An 18664-nucleotide genomic window follows, 5' to 3' on the forward strand; every position below is an offset into this window, starting at 1 on the left:
TCTGCCACTTTTACAAAGACATACCTTGTCATAATCTACAAAAGAAAATACAAATGGACATACAATTTAAAATGTAATATACTTATGGGGCTGGCCCGTGGCTCACTCGGGAGAGTGCGGTGCTGATAACACCAAGGCCACGGGTTCGGATCCCATATAGGGATGGCTGGTTAGCTCACTAGCTGAGCGTGGTGCTGACAACACCAAGTCAAAGGTTAAGATCCCCTTACTGGTCATCTTTAAAAAAAAAAAAATGTAATATACTTATGAAACTATTTGAGGTAGCAGCAGATAGAAATACATTAATTGAAGAAGGTGAAAGCAACTCAACTAATCTTCAAGAAGAAGCCTAAAGACATAATTAAATATGCCTAGAATCTGGGGTTTTTTGTTGTTGTTGTTGTTGTTGTTTTAAATCAAGCTCTGGCAAGTTGTATTAAAGAAAAATTTTGTATGGTTTACTTTTCACCAGTCTACTCTGGCATGCTTCTAATGATATCAGAATCATCAGGATCAATGATAGCCAGTGTGCATACTCTGTAGTATTTCCCACACGCTGTGCCCAATTCAATATTATAGCTACTGTAGTGATGGACACCTGTCTTGGCTAACATGGCATAGTGCTCTATTTCAGATTTCCTCAAAGCTGGGCAGTTGTTGGCAAGGATGACCAATTTTGCTTTGCCTTGTTGGATTTAGAGTCTGCTTGTACCCCAACCTATATTTTCTCCTTTTCATAACAAGCTGGAGCCTAGAGTTGATTGACTCCAGAGACTTTTTTGTCTTCTTTGCGGCCACTATCTTCCTGCCTTAGGTGCAGGATGGCCCCCGACCAAAAGCAGCCACCAAGATGGCTGGGGAGCGAGGAAGGAAGGCATTTCCACAATGCTAGAATCTGTTTTTCTACAATAAATACTTGAAAAGGGAGAAGCACTTGGTAGACTGACACAAGATGTTTCTGTAATGAGGCTTACTCATATCTGTTACAAAGAAACTCATGATTTTGAAAATGTCAGAATTTGTTTATAAAGCATTGCTTTTGGAAGGATGATTGCATAATGCAACCAATTATGAAATAAAATTTTCTACCTGGTAAAATGTTTTCCTGTTTCCCCTTCCTGTTCTGCCTCATCAGAAGGAATGGAACAACAGAGGTGTTATTTAGCAACGCATCACTTCATTAGCACAAATTACATGACTTTCTTTTCTTATATGAAGTCTTGACAACTCCCATCTCCAGCTCCCTCCAGCATTTTCCTTTTGGATTGGATCTTATTCTCATGTAGTACCTGGGTTTGCTTTTAGTGTGTCTTGTTTTCCTTTCCTAGAGCTATTGTGTCTCTCCAGTTAGATGATAAGCTCTCTCAGGATTGGTTTTCTTGATTTTCCATAAAACCACCTTTGCTCTTTGTACAGTGGAGTGTCAAAACAGGCATTCAATAAATTTAATTATTATTGGGTTTTATTTCTTCTAGTGAGACAGAAATGGGTTTGCTCCTCTGTTTCTCTCCTTGATTCTTTGGGTTTCTTTAAAACCACATTCCTAAACACAGCACAGCTGAAATAACAGCACCAGCTTGCAGTTTTACAGTACCATATACTTCTCAAAGTGTTTTCATATCTCTTATCTCATTTATTTCTCGCCAAAATCCTATGAGGTAAGTAGAGCAGATATGGTTCATCTTATTTGATAGATGGTAAAACAGAGGAAGAGAGAGGTTAAGTGACTTGCCCAGTCTCTCACCACTCCAGTACATCTGCCAGAATTATCTTCCTCAAAATAAATATAAACATGTCATTCCCCTGCATAAAATCATCAACAGGACTCTGGCTGTCTACAGGGTAAAGTGCAAACTCCTTAGCAGAGCATGAAAGTCCCTTCACAGCCTGGCCCCTGCTCCTGGGCAGCTTCATCTCCTGCTGCTTCACTCGGTGCTCTCCACTCCCCCAGCCCCACAGAACTCCCCCAGCGCCCCTGCATCTTCAGCTCTCAAGACTGCATGCCTCTGGACACGTGGCTGCTTCTGCCTGGAATGCCCTTGTGGGTTTAAACCTCTCACCACCACCTTCCAACCTCAGAACTTCCTGTTCAGTCCCCTGCATGGACATCAAAGGAAACCTCCTGGACAGTCACAGTCTTGCTAATCGCTTCCCCTCTGCTGAGTAAATTGGCCACTTACTACAAACCGCCAATCCCTACGCTTGTGCCTTTGATGCTCTTCCTTACCCTGCTCTGTATATTTTTCCCCATAGAATTTATTACCTTCTAATACACTATATGAATTGGGCTGGCCGATTAGCACAGTTGGCTAGAGGGTGAAGTTAGAACACCAAGGTCAAGGGTTCAGATCCCTGTACCAGCCAGCCACCAATAATAATAATAATAATAATAATAATAATAATAAATATAAGGTTTTAAAAAAACAAATACTATATGATCTGCTTATTTATGAAGTCTTCTTGTCTGTCTTCCTCTGCTAGAACAGAAGCCCCACAAGGGCAGGGAGCTTTGCTGTTTTTGCTCACTGGTGTATCCCAAACACCTGGAACAGTGTCTGATACTTAAGAAGTGCACAATACATTTAAAAAACATTAATTAAGCAGCCACTGTCCAGGCACTGAGGCTGCACAGATAACACACAATCCTTTGGTGTGGAGATACACAGTGTGTTAAGTGCAGTGAAAGAGGTATGCAGGGCAGGAGATGAGAACACAGATAAGAAGCAACTGTGGAGACAAGGGCCGACAGGGTGTAGATGACAGCAGCAGACAGGGAAGGCTTAGGCTTCGTCCAGAGGGCATGTGTAAAGAGAGACTTGACAACCATAGACACATCAGCCAAGGTCAGAAGGAGGTGGGCAGAATCTTTGCATTGGAGGAATCACAAGAAAATTTTTTATAGCTTGATTAGGGTGCATATGGAGTAAGATAACCAGAGAAGTAATAACAGTTTATATCCATATAGAAAAAAGGAGACGGGGGCTGGCCTGTGGCTCACTTGGGAGAGTGTGGTGCTGATAATACTAAAGCCACGGGATCGGATCCGGCCAGTTAGCTCACTTGGGAGAGTGTGGTGCTAACACCACCAGTCAAGGGTTAAGATCCCCTTACCAGTCATCTTTTTAAGAAAAAAAAAAAAGAAAAAAGAAAAAGAAAAAGGAGACGGAGCTCCTGAGCAGAAGGGACCATGTCTTCACCTCAGATTCAAATGTAACTGGGTTGCTTCTACCTCCAAAACAACTGTGCTTCAGAACACCCTTTCTTTGTCATTAAAAACTGCCAGAAATGATTAATTCTGATGTTAATAGTTTAGAGAGGAAAACAGTCTGGAGTCAGGACATTTCACCTTGATCCCCTGAGACTTTAGAAGAAAATCCTAGAGCTAGGCCTATCATGAAATATTAATCCCTCTCATTCATGGAGCTCTGGATCAGCAGAAATTCAATATGTATTCCTTTACTAAAGCCCTTTCTTTTGCCCTTTTTTAGTTTGAAAAGAATTTTCATAGCTAGAGATACCTCTAGCTGGAGATGAATTGTAGCATTTGGCTTAATTTTTAGAAAGTAATATTTTTATTTGATTGGCTCAATGTTTTTAAGCCATCTAATGGGTATTAAGCCCTTTGCTGGGCCACTTTCTACAAAGACAACTAACTCAGGGTCGTGGCTGGTAGGGAGAGGCAAACATAAATATAAGTGTAATATGTCATACAGAGAAGTACAGAAATATACATATGGTACAGAAGGCAGACAAAGAAGGGAGTGCATTCTTCTAGGGAAAAGGGGAAAGGGTAGTGGCATAAAAGGTGTCCAAGAAGAGGTCATGCTTCCCCAGGCTCCCGAGCTGGGGCAGTAGGAGGCCAGGGGCCTCAGCCATGGAACAACCCCCTGACATCTGCAACCGGCCCAGGGACTCCCACTGAGTTGCCAACAGAAGCCCAAGGCCAGGGAGGTGGGGGGCCGAGGGCTTCAGCCACATCCCCCTGACAAGTGCATTCAGCCCCACAACAACCGAGTCACTGTTGGAAGCCCCCTGGTCTCCCCTGCCAGAATGAAGGGGATGCCAATGGCCTTGACCACGCCCTCCCTCCTTCCTGCTCCTCCCAGCCTATTTCCCTCCCCCTTTCCCTCTCCCCCTCTTCCCCATCTGCTCTGCAATAACATCTTAAAATGTAAAAAAAAAATAATATTAATACATTTTTAAAAAATAAGTTAAACAAAAAAAAAAGAGGTGATGCTTGATCTGAGTTTTCGAAAGTTAGTGTGTGTTCATCAGTAGGCATTGGACATGAACATTCAAGGTAAAGAGAGAAGCACAAAGACGTGAGGATCTGAAACAGGCTGGTGTGTTCAGGGGAGTACAAACAGCTCAGTATGGCTGGACCTGGGGGGTGTGTAGGCGCTGAGACACCTGAGTGTTTTTTGTTTGTTTGTTTTGTTTTTATATATACTGTGGTAAGGAGTTGGGATTTTATTCAGTCAGCCAGTGTTTCTCAAACTGTGATCTAAGGAACACCTGCATCAGACTCTTTCAGAACTTTCTTGTTAAAATGAAGATCCCTAATGATTCAGAATCTCAAAAAGAATGATGGGTGAGGTCAGAAAGAACAAGTATCTGCAAAGCTCTCCAGGTTATTCCTATGTACAATAAAGTTTGAGGACTGCTGTTATAGGCAACAGGCAGCCATTCAAAGGTTTTAAACAAAGGAGAAACAATCAGACTTGCTTTTACAAAGATTTTTTTCTTGGTGGTAGAATTACACAAGGTCCTAAACTCAGACGCTTAAAGGGACTAGGCATGTGACATAAATAAATAACATAGGCTGGGTGAAATAAAACAGGGAGTGGTAGGAACTGTGGCAAACCAAAGAGCACATACCCTGACTAAAGGGAGCAACGCTTGCCCAGCTTCAACTAATTGGTGACTAGTAGGAATTCCAATCCAGTGTTGTCAGACTATTCACTTTTTCACAATAAACTGGCCATCCATATTTTAAAATAAAATCTCCCAGTATTTAAACTGCAACTCTATCAGTAAGGTCCTTAGTTGTAAGGCACAGAAACTGATTTTGGGTGATAAAGTAGAAAAAACATTTAATAAAAAGACACCTGATATATCTTTATTAAGACCACTTTGTAAAAACTGGCAAACATATGTATACCTTGTGTTCCAACAATTTCATTCCTAGACATATACCTAATTAAAAATAGGCATTTCCCCAAAAGACAAGTACTAGAATGTTCACAGCCGTGCTATGAATCTTACAAAAACTGGAAACTACCCAAATGCTCATTAACACTAGAAAGGATAACACAGTGTTATACATTTGTACAGTGGAATACACACAATCGGAATGAATGATCTACAACTACATGCAGCAATATTGATGAGCTCACAAACACAATGTTAAGCCAAAGCCAGAAAAAAGAATACATATTGTTTGATTCCATTTATTTTTAACACAAAACACGCAAAATTAATCCTTGCTGTTAGAAATCATAATAGTGGTTACCCTTGGAGGGGAGTGTTATAATTAAATGGGAACACAATGTGGTTTTTTGAGGTTCTTGTAATACCATCTCTTCTTTGGGATGCTGGATACAATGGTATGTTCAGTTTGTACAGATTCACTGGGCCATACATTTATGACAAAGTGCAGGAGTATACCTAGAGCATTCATTTTTTAACACCCCCCCTTCTAGGTGATAAAATAATTTTCAGTAATAGTCATGAAATAAAACTAAAATAAAAGAATACCATAAAAGAAGTGTGGAGAGCAAATGTTTTTAAGTTAAATTCTACATATACAACCATACATATATGTTTTAAAATAATTAACAATATGTAAAGAAAAAATTTCTATTTTAAAGATATTCAAATTCAGTAAAATATGTTATGTATGAAGTAAAATTCGCACTTACCATATCAGAAATATTATAAGGCAGTTCACTCTCTGTTTAAATTTTAGACACAAATAAAAACATCAAGTAGTTACACAGATTGACAGAATCAGAGCCATTTAAGTTCTGTTTCGTCTTTACAGTCATGGTTATATCAGTTGTTTATTTCAAACCTCCTATTTAAACACATAAATATGTAGGACCATAGGGGTCAGAGACACAAACTGTGCCAAAAGCAGCTCAAGAAATTCTAAACCTTTAAGACTGACTCTTGAAAATGTCCACATGTAGCTAAGCCCACACATGTGTCAGGGCCCAACTGTACAACTGAGAGTTCTCCAAATTAACTTTCTTGTAGAATACCATGATTATTAAGGGATAAAAAATTTTAAATGTGCTGATTTGATTCTTGCATATACTCATATATATTTTTAAAAATTCAACAGTAACTGCACCAATGACCTAAACTTAACCATCAAAAGATTTTTTGTTTTTACAGGGACGACGATTTTAGCACTGATATTATTTAAAATTGACTGTGCGTGGTGGTAACAAAAGGCAGACCAGACTTTCAATCAGCTTCATTATTGTTTTTAAGTGACCTACAGACAATGCACCTCCTTATTATCTGTACCTGGGGCAAACCCTTCCCACTACCCCACTCTTGGTATGCTACCAGAGAAGTGTGCTTCAATAAAAAAGTAAAAAGAAGAGGAAAATACCTTGGTCAGCTCTCAAGATTTGGGGGTGAGCTGGATAAACAAGCTTGAGACTGTTCTAGAAACAACAGCCCAAACTGCATGGCTCACCAGGCCTGGTAAGAAAACCATCACTGCTGCTCCTGCCTCAGGGAGCAGAAGAGGAAACAACCACACCACTGCTGTCCCGGAAATGCAGAGGCCTTTGCCATCACCTTTTCCAAGCAGAAAAAGAGCTTTCTTCTTCAAGTTGTTCACTTCCAAATGTTAGTATCAAGTGGGTCTATCTAATTGGTGGAGGCTAGGTTAAATTTTGGGGAAATTGCTTTCTGGATTCCCTCAGGGGATCATAACAGGGGTGTTCAAAAAGTGCTAGGCAGCCAAAAAAAATTTTTGTAGACAAAATTCACTACAATCCATCTTTTAGCTGTTCAATAGCAATATATGTCTGTATTGTATACTTAAACTTAATAACACCACAGGAACAATCACAATAAAATTCTCCCATCTACCATAATGCAAATATCACTCATGCAAATAAAGGGACACTCTGTCCAAGATAGAGACATTCTAGGGAGCTGGCCATTTAGCTGATGGGTTAGAGCGCATTGTTAGAATGCCAAGGTCAAGGGTTCAGATCCCCTTACCAGCCAGCTGACAAAACAAACAAACAAAACAACAACAAAAAAGGGAGACAATCTAAATAACAAACAAAAAAAGCTCATCCAAATACTTTTATCCAGCTTAAATTCTTAGCTCTCTGGATGACGCGCAGATTCTGACCCATTTCCTGTAGGCCCAGTGATCTTAACACTAAAAGTTAAGGTAACTGCCTCCTACGCAGTTCACTGAATATGCAAAGGAGAAAGAGCAGGAATGCAGTAACAACTCCAAGTGAGGTAGGAAGAGACTAGGAAACATGTGGGAGGCATAGAAAGTATCAAACACTATTCTGGCAGAAAGCATGAGGACCACTTGCGTTGGTGGTGGTATAAGATCTTGCTTAGCATGTCTAATAGCCCTGAGCTTTGCCTGCTGGAGGAATCCTCCTAGTCCATTATTATCCAAAGCCTCATCTGAGAAGGGGTTTAGAAAGAATGCCTTTCCTGGGGACCACAAAGAAACTTCATGGGCCACTTCTAGTAGGTGTGAGTTTAGGGACCTGCCATGGCCTTAGGCATTGCAAAACCATAGCCCATTGCTACACAAGTCTGAAGTTTCTTTGGCAATATACTTTTGGGAGTCAATTTTCCATGGGTCTCTTGTATCTCTACATATCTTGCAAGCAGAATCACTGACTGTTCTTTGTTTCACACTATCTTTTCAAGGATGTTTTATAACAAATAGTCTAGGAAGATAGAGATAGCTTTTTCCTATGGAGAAGGTAGGTGTGCTTACTGTGCATTATAAAATATTTGGATTCCTTCCCTGTAATGCAAACCCCAGTGTTGTGCTAACACACATCTGGGTCCATCCACACAGGCCCCATAGGAATTGGGGGTAAGGTGAGCTGATGCAAACATGCTGATGTGCTCATGTTGCTTACTCTGCTGTGAGTTAAGTCCATTGTCTCTGACCCGCGAATCTTATGTCTTCAGCTGAGAAACTATGGCAGGCTAACTTTAAGAAGCTTGCAGGTAGGGTAAAATCTCAGAGCTTTCACCGTTCTTGACATTACCCACCTCAAAAATATGAAAGGCTTCCTTTCACCTTCATGCAGGAGTAGCCATAGCCAAATCTTTTCTAGTCTTTAAGTCTTTTTTTCTTCCTACTAGACAATGTGTTCTGCATTTCCCTGGCCCTTAGATTAACAGTTTTTGAGGAAATTTGAAACAATAGGCTCTGTGGGAAGAGAACTTTAAGTTAGTCTTTATCAACGTATTTCTTTATTATGTATTTCTGGCTGAGAACTTCTAAAGGAAGAGTCTTCAGAAAGGCCTAAGGCTCTGTTTTTGTCCACTTGCTGCAGTCAGCCTTGCCAGTGTCAGCCGAGGGGGCATAAACTGGCTTTTCAACCTGAAGGGCTCCAGAGCATAGGGCTCTGAGTCAGTTGAGATTGGAGGCTACAAGCAGAGTGGCTCTCAGCCTAGCTGTATATATACTATCCATCTCTGCTTACCAGGTAGCCAACTCTAGTCTGAATTTACTTCTACCTCTTGGAACTTTGCTGAAAGTGGCAAGAAGTAACCAGGATCTGTCAACATAAATTATATCTACCCTTTTCCCTAACAACAACATAAAACATCATGGTTTCTATTCAAAGAAACAAAAGGAGACAGTTTTCCATGGAGAATGTTTTGACCTCATATAACGAGGGTAATGCTCTTTCTAGCTTATGAAATCTGTGTCCTCATTGTCAAAGCCATACTTTCATTATGCCAATGCCATATTTTAGGTTTTATTACTTGAAGCACTCCACTGCTGGTACCAATCTGTTCTATTAGGTTGGCTGAAACTAACAAAATAAAATCAACATATGGTGGCTTAGACAAATAAGGAAAAGTAGAAATCGAGAGGTAAGTTCTTTGGGGCTGAAAAGGTTCCCTAATGAACCAGGACCCAGGTTTCTTTTAGCTTTCAACTCCATCCCTTTAGCTTGTGGAATTCATTCTCAGCTTGTTGCCTTGAGGTTGAAAAATGGCTGTCCCACCTCCAACTTTGCATCTACATCCAAAGTAGAAACAAGGGAAAAGGCAAAAGGATAAAGGCTCCTGCAAGTTAAGTTAGCCTCCATTTAAAGAACTTTGCAGAAAGCCCCATATAGTAATTTCCTGTCAGCTTATCAGCAAAAGATGCCACATCCCCACTCTCAACAGCAGAAAAGGCTGGGAAATGTAATTCTTTTAGCTAGGCAAGATGCCTCCCTGAACAAAAGCAGCGTTCTGCTAGTAAAGTAAAAGGAGAGAACATATATTGGATAAGTTGCCAGCAGTGCCTGCTACAGCAATTAATTGAAATTTTTAAAAAATGTTATACAGGACAAATAAAATATATCTTTAGGCTATACCTGTTCTGAAGATCTTCTGAGCACAATCTCAGAGAATGAGTAGTAGCAAGACGGTGAAAGTGGAAGTAGGGGGAACAGTTAGGAGACTTCAACAGTTCAGACAAGAGATGAGGAGGGTCTGAATAGTAGTGTGAATGAAAAGGATAGAACTGTTCAGTGTTAAGAGAAATGGTCCCTCCCTACTCCTCACATCTCCTTCCAGGTGGAGGGAGCTTTACCAAGTGTCCATTTTGACATTCAGGTCTCTCCATATATTTATCTCACACCGCCCAGTGGCAAAGTAGAGTGATTTATCAAGTTGGTACATGTGGGCAGAGTAGTGAGGGAGGCTCATTGAAGGTTTGCCATTTTCCACTAGGGAGGGGCCTTTCCGTGAAGAGCAGCCTTGGGCTGGGAAATGGAGATTTACCTGGCTCTGCGGAGCAGGGAGTCAGCCTGGCTCTGCCTTTTTTTTTCTTCTTGGGCAAGCTGGCCACAGAGAACATAAGGTCTGTGCTCCTCCAAGGTGTGAGTCTTTCCGTATCAGAGGTTTCCCTATCTAGCCTTTCTAGAGCCTAATTCTGGGATTGAGGATTATTGGCATATTTCATTAACAGGTCAAAAGCCATAGCATATAACCTAGCCTCTATCCATAATGAAGATGCTATTTGTCCCCCATCAGCCTCTCCTGTGCACTTTTTTACAGCTTTTTAAAAAGAATTGTATTGATACAATTCACTTGCCACACAATTTACTCATTTAAAGTTTACAATGCAATGGTTTTCAGGATATTCACACAGTTTGCAACCATCTCCACAATCAGTTTGAGAACATTTTCATCTCTCCATAAAGAAACCTCTTACCCTCTTGTCATCATTCCCCATTCTTGTCCCTCAGACATTTCCTCACCATTCCTGTCAAATGGGATCAAACACTATGCATTGTTTCTGGCTTTTGCCACTTAGCATAATATTTTCAAGTTTCATTCATGTTGTAGCATGCACCGGTCCTTCATTCTTTTTTATTGTCAAATAATATTCCCTTGTAAAAATATACCACACTTTGTTTATCCACTCATCAGTTGATGGACATTTGGCTATTATAAATGTTTTGGCTATTATGAATAATGCTGCTATGGACATTCATGTACATGTTTTTGCATGGACATATATTTTCAATTCTGGATATATACCTAGGAGTGGAATTGCCGGGTCATATAACTCTAAAAACTGCCTGACTGTTCTCCAAAGTGGCTGCACCATTTTACATCCCCACCATTGGTGTAAAAGGTCCCAAATTCTCCACATCTTCATCAGCGCTTTCTACCATCTGTCTTTTTTATTAGAGCCACTCTAGAGGGAATGAAGTGGTATCTCACTGTGATTTTTCATTTGTATTTCCCTGCTGGCTAATGAATGCCCTTTTTATTTTGGCCTGGATAATGGTTTCATGTATGTTGTTCACTGTTATAACTCATCAACATGTACACTTACTATTTGTGCATTTTTCTGAACATAAGTTATACTTAAATACAAAAGTTTATTTTAAAAGTACATATTCTACATTAAATAAAGAATTCTTACATTCAATCTTGAAAATAAAATCACCAGCAACAAAAAAGAAGAGACAGGAGCAGCAGCTAGACATACATGGATAGAAATCTTAGCTTACTGATGCTCTGTGTCTCCTGGAGCTGCCTAACTCTTCTGAGCCTTTGTTGCTTCATCTTTAAGTAAAATAATAATAATATTTCACAGGATTGTGGTTAGTATGGCTCACATAGGATGAAGTTCAAAATAATAAGATTTTCCTCCTAAAACATAAAAATTAACAGCTCATAAAACTACTCTTGCATTTGCATTGTTTGCAGTTGGTAAGCCTCTTGAATAGTGCATTAACTTTTTTCTCTCTGGTATAACATGCCTTCCTGAAGTCATTTTAAAAACATAAATGATGAATGTGTCTTCCTTGGATTCAACAGATGTATGAATGTTTCAATAACTGGCTATGTCACATGAAGGTAAGAGCTTAACCTTATGAATTTTCTCTTACTACAAAAACTAATAGGAAGATTAACGCTTTCTAATAGTCAAAGGGTTCGAGATTTAAGATACTGCATTAGTTCTACTGCTGGATCTATAGCTCGGGTGCAATATATTTTAGAAAGGCACCAAGCAACTGGTTTAAACATTATTTGTTTCACCTGTAAAGTCACTATAATCATATGCTGCATCAGTAGTATAAAATTTAATTATTAGCTATAATTCCCTGAGATCCTAAGATGATAGTAGCTTTGTAAATTCAGTGTTACATCACAACAGCATAAAGAGAGATTCCAAGGTTCTCACCATAAGTAGGCATTATAAAAATTTAACTTGCATTTACATAAACCTTTTATTTACAAAATTACAACTTTAGATTTCAAACTTTTCTCTGTTTCAATCAAGATTAGGTTCATCTGTGTATAAGATGAACAAAATAATAGTGCATTAAATAAGATGGAGGTTTATTTTTCTCTTATGTAAACACAAGTCTAAAGGTAGGCAGTCACTTGCTGGTACCACATCTTCCTGATGTCATCAGGGATATGGGCTCCTTCCATCTTTCCTCTACACCATCATGGCTTAAATCTTCCAGGCCATGTCTTGGTTTTAGTTTGGTTGCTGCAGCTACGTCAAGTTCCTGTTTTAGGCAGCAAAAAGGAGGAAGGGGCAAAGACAAAAGAGTCAGCTTTCAGGCTGTTAGCTCCTTTTAAAGAGCTTTCCCAGAAGGCCCTCTCAAAATTTTCATTTACATCTCATATGGCTATAATAAAACTGATAAATTTGGTTTTATAGCAGGGCACATTGCTACACCTACACCTACACCTTTGTTCTGCTACTAAGGAATAAGAGGATGGGTATCAGGTTGACAAGCTGCAGTCTTTGCCACAATTTTACAAATTCTTTACCATGTCTTTCTAGAATGTTGTATCATTCATTTTTATCCAAAATTAAAATCTGTTATTCAAAATCAAAATTTAAAGCAATTATCATAGATTTGTTACAGATCTATTTAGTGAGTTAACTTTTAGGATATAATTCACGAATACAACAAATACTTATTGCATCTTCTTTGTATTGGGCACTTTGATAAGGGATGGGATGCAATAATGACACATCCCCCACCTTTTAAGAGCTCACAATTCATTGATTCAGTAAATATACGATGTACTAATTATTATAAGTGATGCCCATTTGAAATTGGTTACCTTCTATATATAGCATTAGTACTAAGGTAGTCAACTACATGTACCATTTTAACATAAAAACATACTTTTATTTATCACATGAATAATTTTACAGTTTTGAGATGCCTGATACAGACTTGAAGACAAATTTTAGATATCGGTAGCATGCAAAACATTCTCCTTATAAAAAATTGAAGTTTTGGTCCAATAATAAAATTTCAAGTGAATATATTAATATGGCCTTTGCAAATAGAATCAAAAATATAGCTTAATCCAGGTTTCCCAGAAATTTAATCAGAAAGAACAAGAGAATAACAACAGAAAAGAGACAAATTTAACAATACAAATAAATATTTGGTTGTATTTTTCAGGTAAAAATCAGCTAAAGGAATATTGTCTTGCAGAAGATTGGGGCTTTGTTCAACTTCTTGGTAATTCCTTTTTGGAAAGTTCCCAGGTTTGTTTTTAGGAAACTCTAAAAAATATGATACAATAACAACAGGTTGCTATCATGGTGGTATAAATGGTAACTATTATTTTATTACCTTTAACACAATAATGACCTATGTTTTGGGCATATGATCAAGTTGAAATTGGCCAGCTCTAATTTTAACTGGCTCCAAATTTCTTTATTGGAAACATTTAAAACTTTTCATGCCATATACAGTAGAATAGACAATATTTCTTTCACTTCTTGCCTGAGTTAAGGGAGATTTAAGCAAAAAAGAAAAAAAATTGACCACAGAACATTCATTCTATTTTATAAAAACAAAGCTTAATATTTTAGGATTCATTGAAGAATCAATTTGACCTGTGATAGCATTAAAAATGAACACAAAGCATAAGAATACAGAATATACATCTTTCCCTATGAGTTGGCCCCTATGTCCCACTTGGGAGTGGTTCCCCTACCCAGAAGCTATTTAGGATGGAATCCAATTACCTGAGTTCTGAGAATTCAGACAAAAGTTTACAAAAACAGATTTCGGGCTGGGGCACATAGCATTCTTATCCCCATTCAAGATGTATCCCTTAATTTTGTTCTCTCTGGTATCCCAGATTCCTAGCACAGTGCCCAGCACATAACAGAGAATTTTTTGGGTGAATGAATAAAAGTTTAAAATATCAGATAATTTTGTTCATATCCTTTCACCACCTCCCTTTCAAGAATTTCCCTGGAAGGAATTCCTTTACTTCACAAGAACCATAGAATGAAGAAAAACACTAAAAAGGAGAAGGCTTTTAAATATTCAGTGAAATAGTATATGTATTTTTTAGTTTGTATTCCTAGAACTTTGCAATAATAAGGTCTTTTGGGGAGAAGCTCAGGGATTATTCCTTCACTGCCAACAGATATTTTGACTGTCTGCTTGTTGCTTTCATGCAAGAACGAATCCTTCTAAGTCCAGTCTAGTCAGATGTTTGTGTCCTCCCCACATCCACCTTTTTTTTTTCCCCCTGTACCTGGCATTTTTTTAATCTTTTTTTTAAAGGAATTTATTTTTTAATGGAAACATATTGATTGTACATATTCATGGGGTGCCGTTATATTTCAACACATGTATACAATGTGTGATGGTCAAATGAAGGTAGTTAGCATGTTTATCATTGCAAAAATGTATCAGTTTTTTGTGATGAGAACATTTGAGCCCCTCTCTTCTAGCCTGGCATTTTTATATTGAGGTATAATTATGATACCAATAAACTGCAGATTTTTTTACACAACCGTGACACAATTACCACAATCAAAATAATGAACATATCTATAACCCTCCAAAGTTTTCTCATGCCCTTCTGTAAACCATTGCTCCCTCCTCCTTGCCCAGTTCCTCTCCCTCAGGCAACAACCCTACAGTGCAGCCAATAGCAATTAGTTTGTATTTTCTACAGTTTTATATAAATGGAATCATACAGTGTGTCTAGCTTCTTCAATGCAGCAGAATTACTTTGAGGTTCATTCATGTTATTACATGTATCAATAGACCACCCTTTTTTTCACTGCAGAGTTGATACATAACAACTTGTTTATGTATTCCATGCACCTGTTGATGAACATTTGGGTTGTTTCTCTTTTTTTTAGCTGTTAAAAATAAAGCTTCTGCCTTTTTGAAAAATAGCTTCTCTAAAAGCTAAACATAAAGTTAGCATACGACCCAGCAATTCCACTGTTAGGTACATACCCAAGAGAAATATTAACATATGTACACACAAAATCTTGTGCACAAATGTTAGAAGCATTATTCATAATAGCCAAAAAATGGAAACAACCCAAATGTCCACCAGCTGATGAGTGGATAAATAAAATATGGCATATCCATCACAATGGAATATTAATAAGCAATAATAAGGAAAGAAGGATTGATACATGCTGTAACATAGATAAACCTTGAAAACATGCTGAATGAAAGAAGCCAGACATAAAGGGCCATATATTTTATAATTCAACTTATATGAAATGTCCAGAAAAGGCAAATTCATAGATATAGAAAACGTAGTAGTGGTTGCCACGGGCTTGGGGTGGGGTAAGGGAAGGGGAGTGATTGCTAATGGGTACACAGTTACTTTTTGGGGTGATGACAACATTCTAAAATTAGATATGGTGTTTGCACAACTCTGTGAAAATATCTAAAAACTACTGAATTGTATACTTTAAAAGGGTGATTTTTATGATATGGAATTTTAACTCAGTAAAGCTATTATTTTTAAAAGCTGCAGTGAACATTCATGTACACAGCTTTGTATGAACATACACTGCCATTTCTCTCGGATAAATAACTTAGCAGTAGAATGGCTGGGTCATATGATAGTGTATGTTGGATTTTTTAAGAAACTGCCACTCTTGGGCAAAGTGACTGTACCATTTTACATTTCTAGCAGCAGTATATAAGAGTTCCAGTTCCCACACATACCCACCAACACTTGGTATGGCCATTCTTTTAATTTTAGACATTCTAGTAGGTATGTAGAGCTGATTATAGTAGTAATTCACATTTCCCTAATGACTAATGATGTTGGTATCTTCCCTTGTGCTGATTGGATATCTGTATACATTCTTTGGTGAAGTTTGTTTAAATCTTTTGCCCACTTTTTAATTGGGTTGCTTGTTTTCTTATTATTGAGTGTTGAAAGTTTTTTTTAATCATTCTGGAAACAAGTCCTTTTCAGATATGTGGTTTGCCAATATTTTCTCCCAGTCTATTTCTTCATTTTCTTAACAGTGTCTTTCAAAGAGCAGAAGTTCTTAATTCTGATGACATCCAATTTACCAGTTTTTTAATTCACAGATCATGCTTTTGGAGATGTACAGTCATGTGTCACTTAAGAATAGGGATACGTTCTGAGAAATGCATTTTTAGGCAATTTCATCCTTCTGCCAATATCATAGAGTATACTCACACAAACCTACATGGTAAAGCCTACTACACACCTAGGCTATATAATATAGCCATTATAATCTTAAAGGACCACTGACTGAGACATCATTATGAGGTGCATGACTATCTCTAAGAATTTTTACCTAACCCCAGGTCATGAAATTTTTCTTCTGTGTTTTTCCCTAGAAGTTTAACAGTTTTAGATTTTACATTTAGGTCTAAAATCCATTTTAACTTAATTTTTCCATATGGTACAAAGTATAGACTGTTTAATTTTTCTCACATATGGATATCCAATTGATGAAGACTACATTGCCTTTCCATCTTGGTCAAAAATTAATTGACCGCATATTTATGAGTCTATCTCTAGGCTCTCTATTCTGTTCCTTTGACCTATTTGTCTATCTTGATGCCAATACCACACTGTCTTGATTACCATTACCATTTTACATTCCTACCAGCAATTTATTAGAGCTCCAGTTGCTCAATATCCTTGTTAGCACTTGGCATTGCCAGTTAAAAAAATCTGTTTTAGCTATTATAATAAGTGGTAGTGGTATCTCAACATGATTTGAATTTCTGCTAATATTGGGCGTTTTTTACTACTGAGTTTCCCATTATTTTTTCTTAACCTAATTTTCCCTAGTTTCCTAAACAAAAACAACAAGAATCTTAGGTGTGTATCAAAGCCTCCATATTAGTTTCGGTGCTTATAACAAAATACTTGGAACTGTATTTTATAAAGAAAATAAAATTTATTGCTTACAATTTCAGAGGCTGGAAAGTCCAAAGTCCAGGAAATACATTTGGTGAAGACCTTGGTGGTGGCAACAGTGACTAGGGGTCTCACATGGCAGAAAATGGTGGAGAAGAGAGAGACTCTCATGTGCTCTCCTTTTAAAGCCCTCAGAATCACACTCCTGATCACCATTATTTATTCAATCACTACCAAATGGTCCTACAATCTAATCCCCTCTTGGAGGGCCCACCTTTCAATTACCATAATAGGATTTCCCACCCTCAACAGTTACAGTGGGAACTAAGCTTCTAATATATGGACCTTGGGGGACACAATTCAGTCAATCCACAGCAGCCTCCTCATGTTTTCTTGCACTTTCAGATAAGAAGGAAGCTTGCAATTACTGCAAGTAGATAGTCTGCCCCAGAATATTAGAAGGCATTGGCTTGAGTTCAGGCCTAAACTCTGGAGTCACCTTGACTTCCTCTCACACCCCATATCTGATCTGTCAGTAAATAGTATCAGTTTTATCATTAAAACACCCAAAATTCAATCAAATATTCACCACCTCTTGCCTGGCTATCTGCAATACCTTCCTAACTGGTCTCCCTACTTTGGCCCTTAGCCAACTTAAGTCAATTTGCAACACACCTGTAAGTGATCTCTTATCAGACCAATCCTTCACTCAAAAAAGTTAAGTTTGATCTCCACTCTTCTGCTCAAAACCTGTTGGATGTTTCTCAATGCATTAACAGTCAAAGCCAAGATTGTTACTATGGCCTATAAGATCGCATCTGACCTGGCCACGCTGTGTCATCTCCTATTTCTCTCCTCTTACTCAAATCCAGCCCACAAGCCTCCTTCCCTTGCTGTTCTGCATGAAAAGCTTTCTCCTCAGATTTCATTGATACTCTCCTCATTTCCTTCAAGTCCCAAAATCATTTGAGCTGTTTTCTTCGGTCACTCCATCTAAAAAGGCATGTACACACACTCACACACCATTCTTTTTCTGTTTTTGTCTTCTTAGTGCTGCTTAACATGTTCCATACAGTAATTATTTAATAATAACTTACACATACAGAGCTCACCATGTTCTAAGTGCTTTATATATTAATTTAGTTAATACTCATGACAACACTATGAGGTAAGTATTTAAAGATTCTTGTTATTCCAAGAGGAAACAGAAACCCAGAGGTTAAGCAATTGCCCCAAAGAACACGTCCATCCAACAGTGCAGCCAGGATTCCATCCCAAGGAGTCTGACTCTGGAGTCCATGACGTAAAACACGATGCCATCCAGGACTGCTTTTCTAATTACTTTTTAATGTTGATGTTCTGTGTATCCCACTGCAAAGTAAGCTGCGTGCAGGAGCTACCTTTGAAAACTACTGTTATCCTCAGCGCAGGGAAGCCTGTCTGCCAGCGGGTCCCTCAATAAAGGCTGAAAAGTGAGCTTAATCATAACAAGAAAAACAAAATTGTCGGGGTCAGCAGCAAAAGCGTACCTGGCGGGCCCTTTAGGGATTACCAAGAGCGGGCTGGGCTCGGTGGTGTGTACAGGGAGGAAGGCCCCACAGTTGCTCGGAGCAACGCTCATGCTCTCGGAAGTGCGCCTAAGAGAATGGCAAGCAGAAGGGCGCAAGGCTAGAAAACAACTACTCTGAGCATGAGTAATTTTCGCTGAAGGAACGGGCTGAAAGTTTCAGGGGCAAGGTGGATTCAGGAAGGTGAGAGCGGA

General features: G+C 38.5%; 1 pseudogene; it reads right to left on the bottom strand.

Annotated features, from left to right (window-relative positions):
- Positions 1–458: 458 nt before the first annotated feature.
- On the bottom strand, positions 459–18523 carry LOC134376425 (large ribosomal subunit protein eL30-like; annotated as a pseudogene).
- Between the last annotated feature and the right edge of the window lie 141 nt (positions 18524–18664).

This window comes from Cynocephalus volans, chromosome 4, assembly GCF_027409185.1.
Source record: "Cynocephalus volans isolate mCynVol1 chromosome 4, mCynVol1.pri, whole genome shotgun sequence".
Classification (NCBI taxonomy): Eukaryota; Metazoa; Chordata; class Mammalia; order Dermoptera; family Cynocephalidae; genus Cynocephalus; species Cynocephalus volans.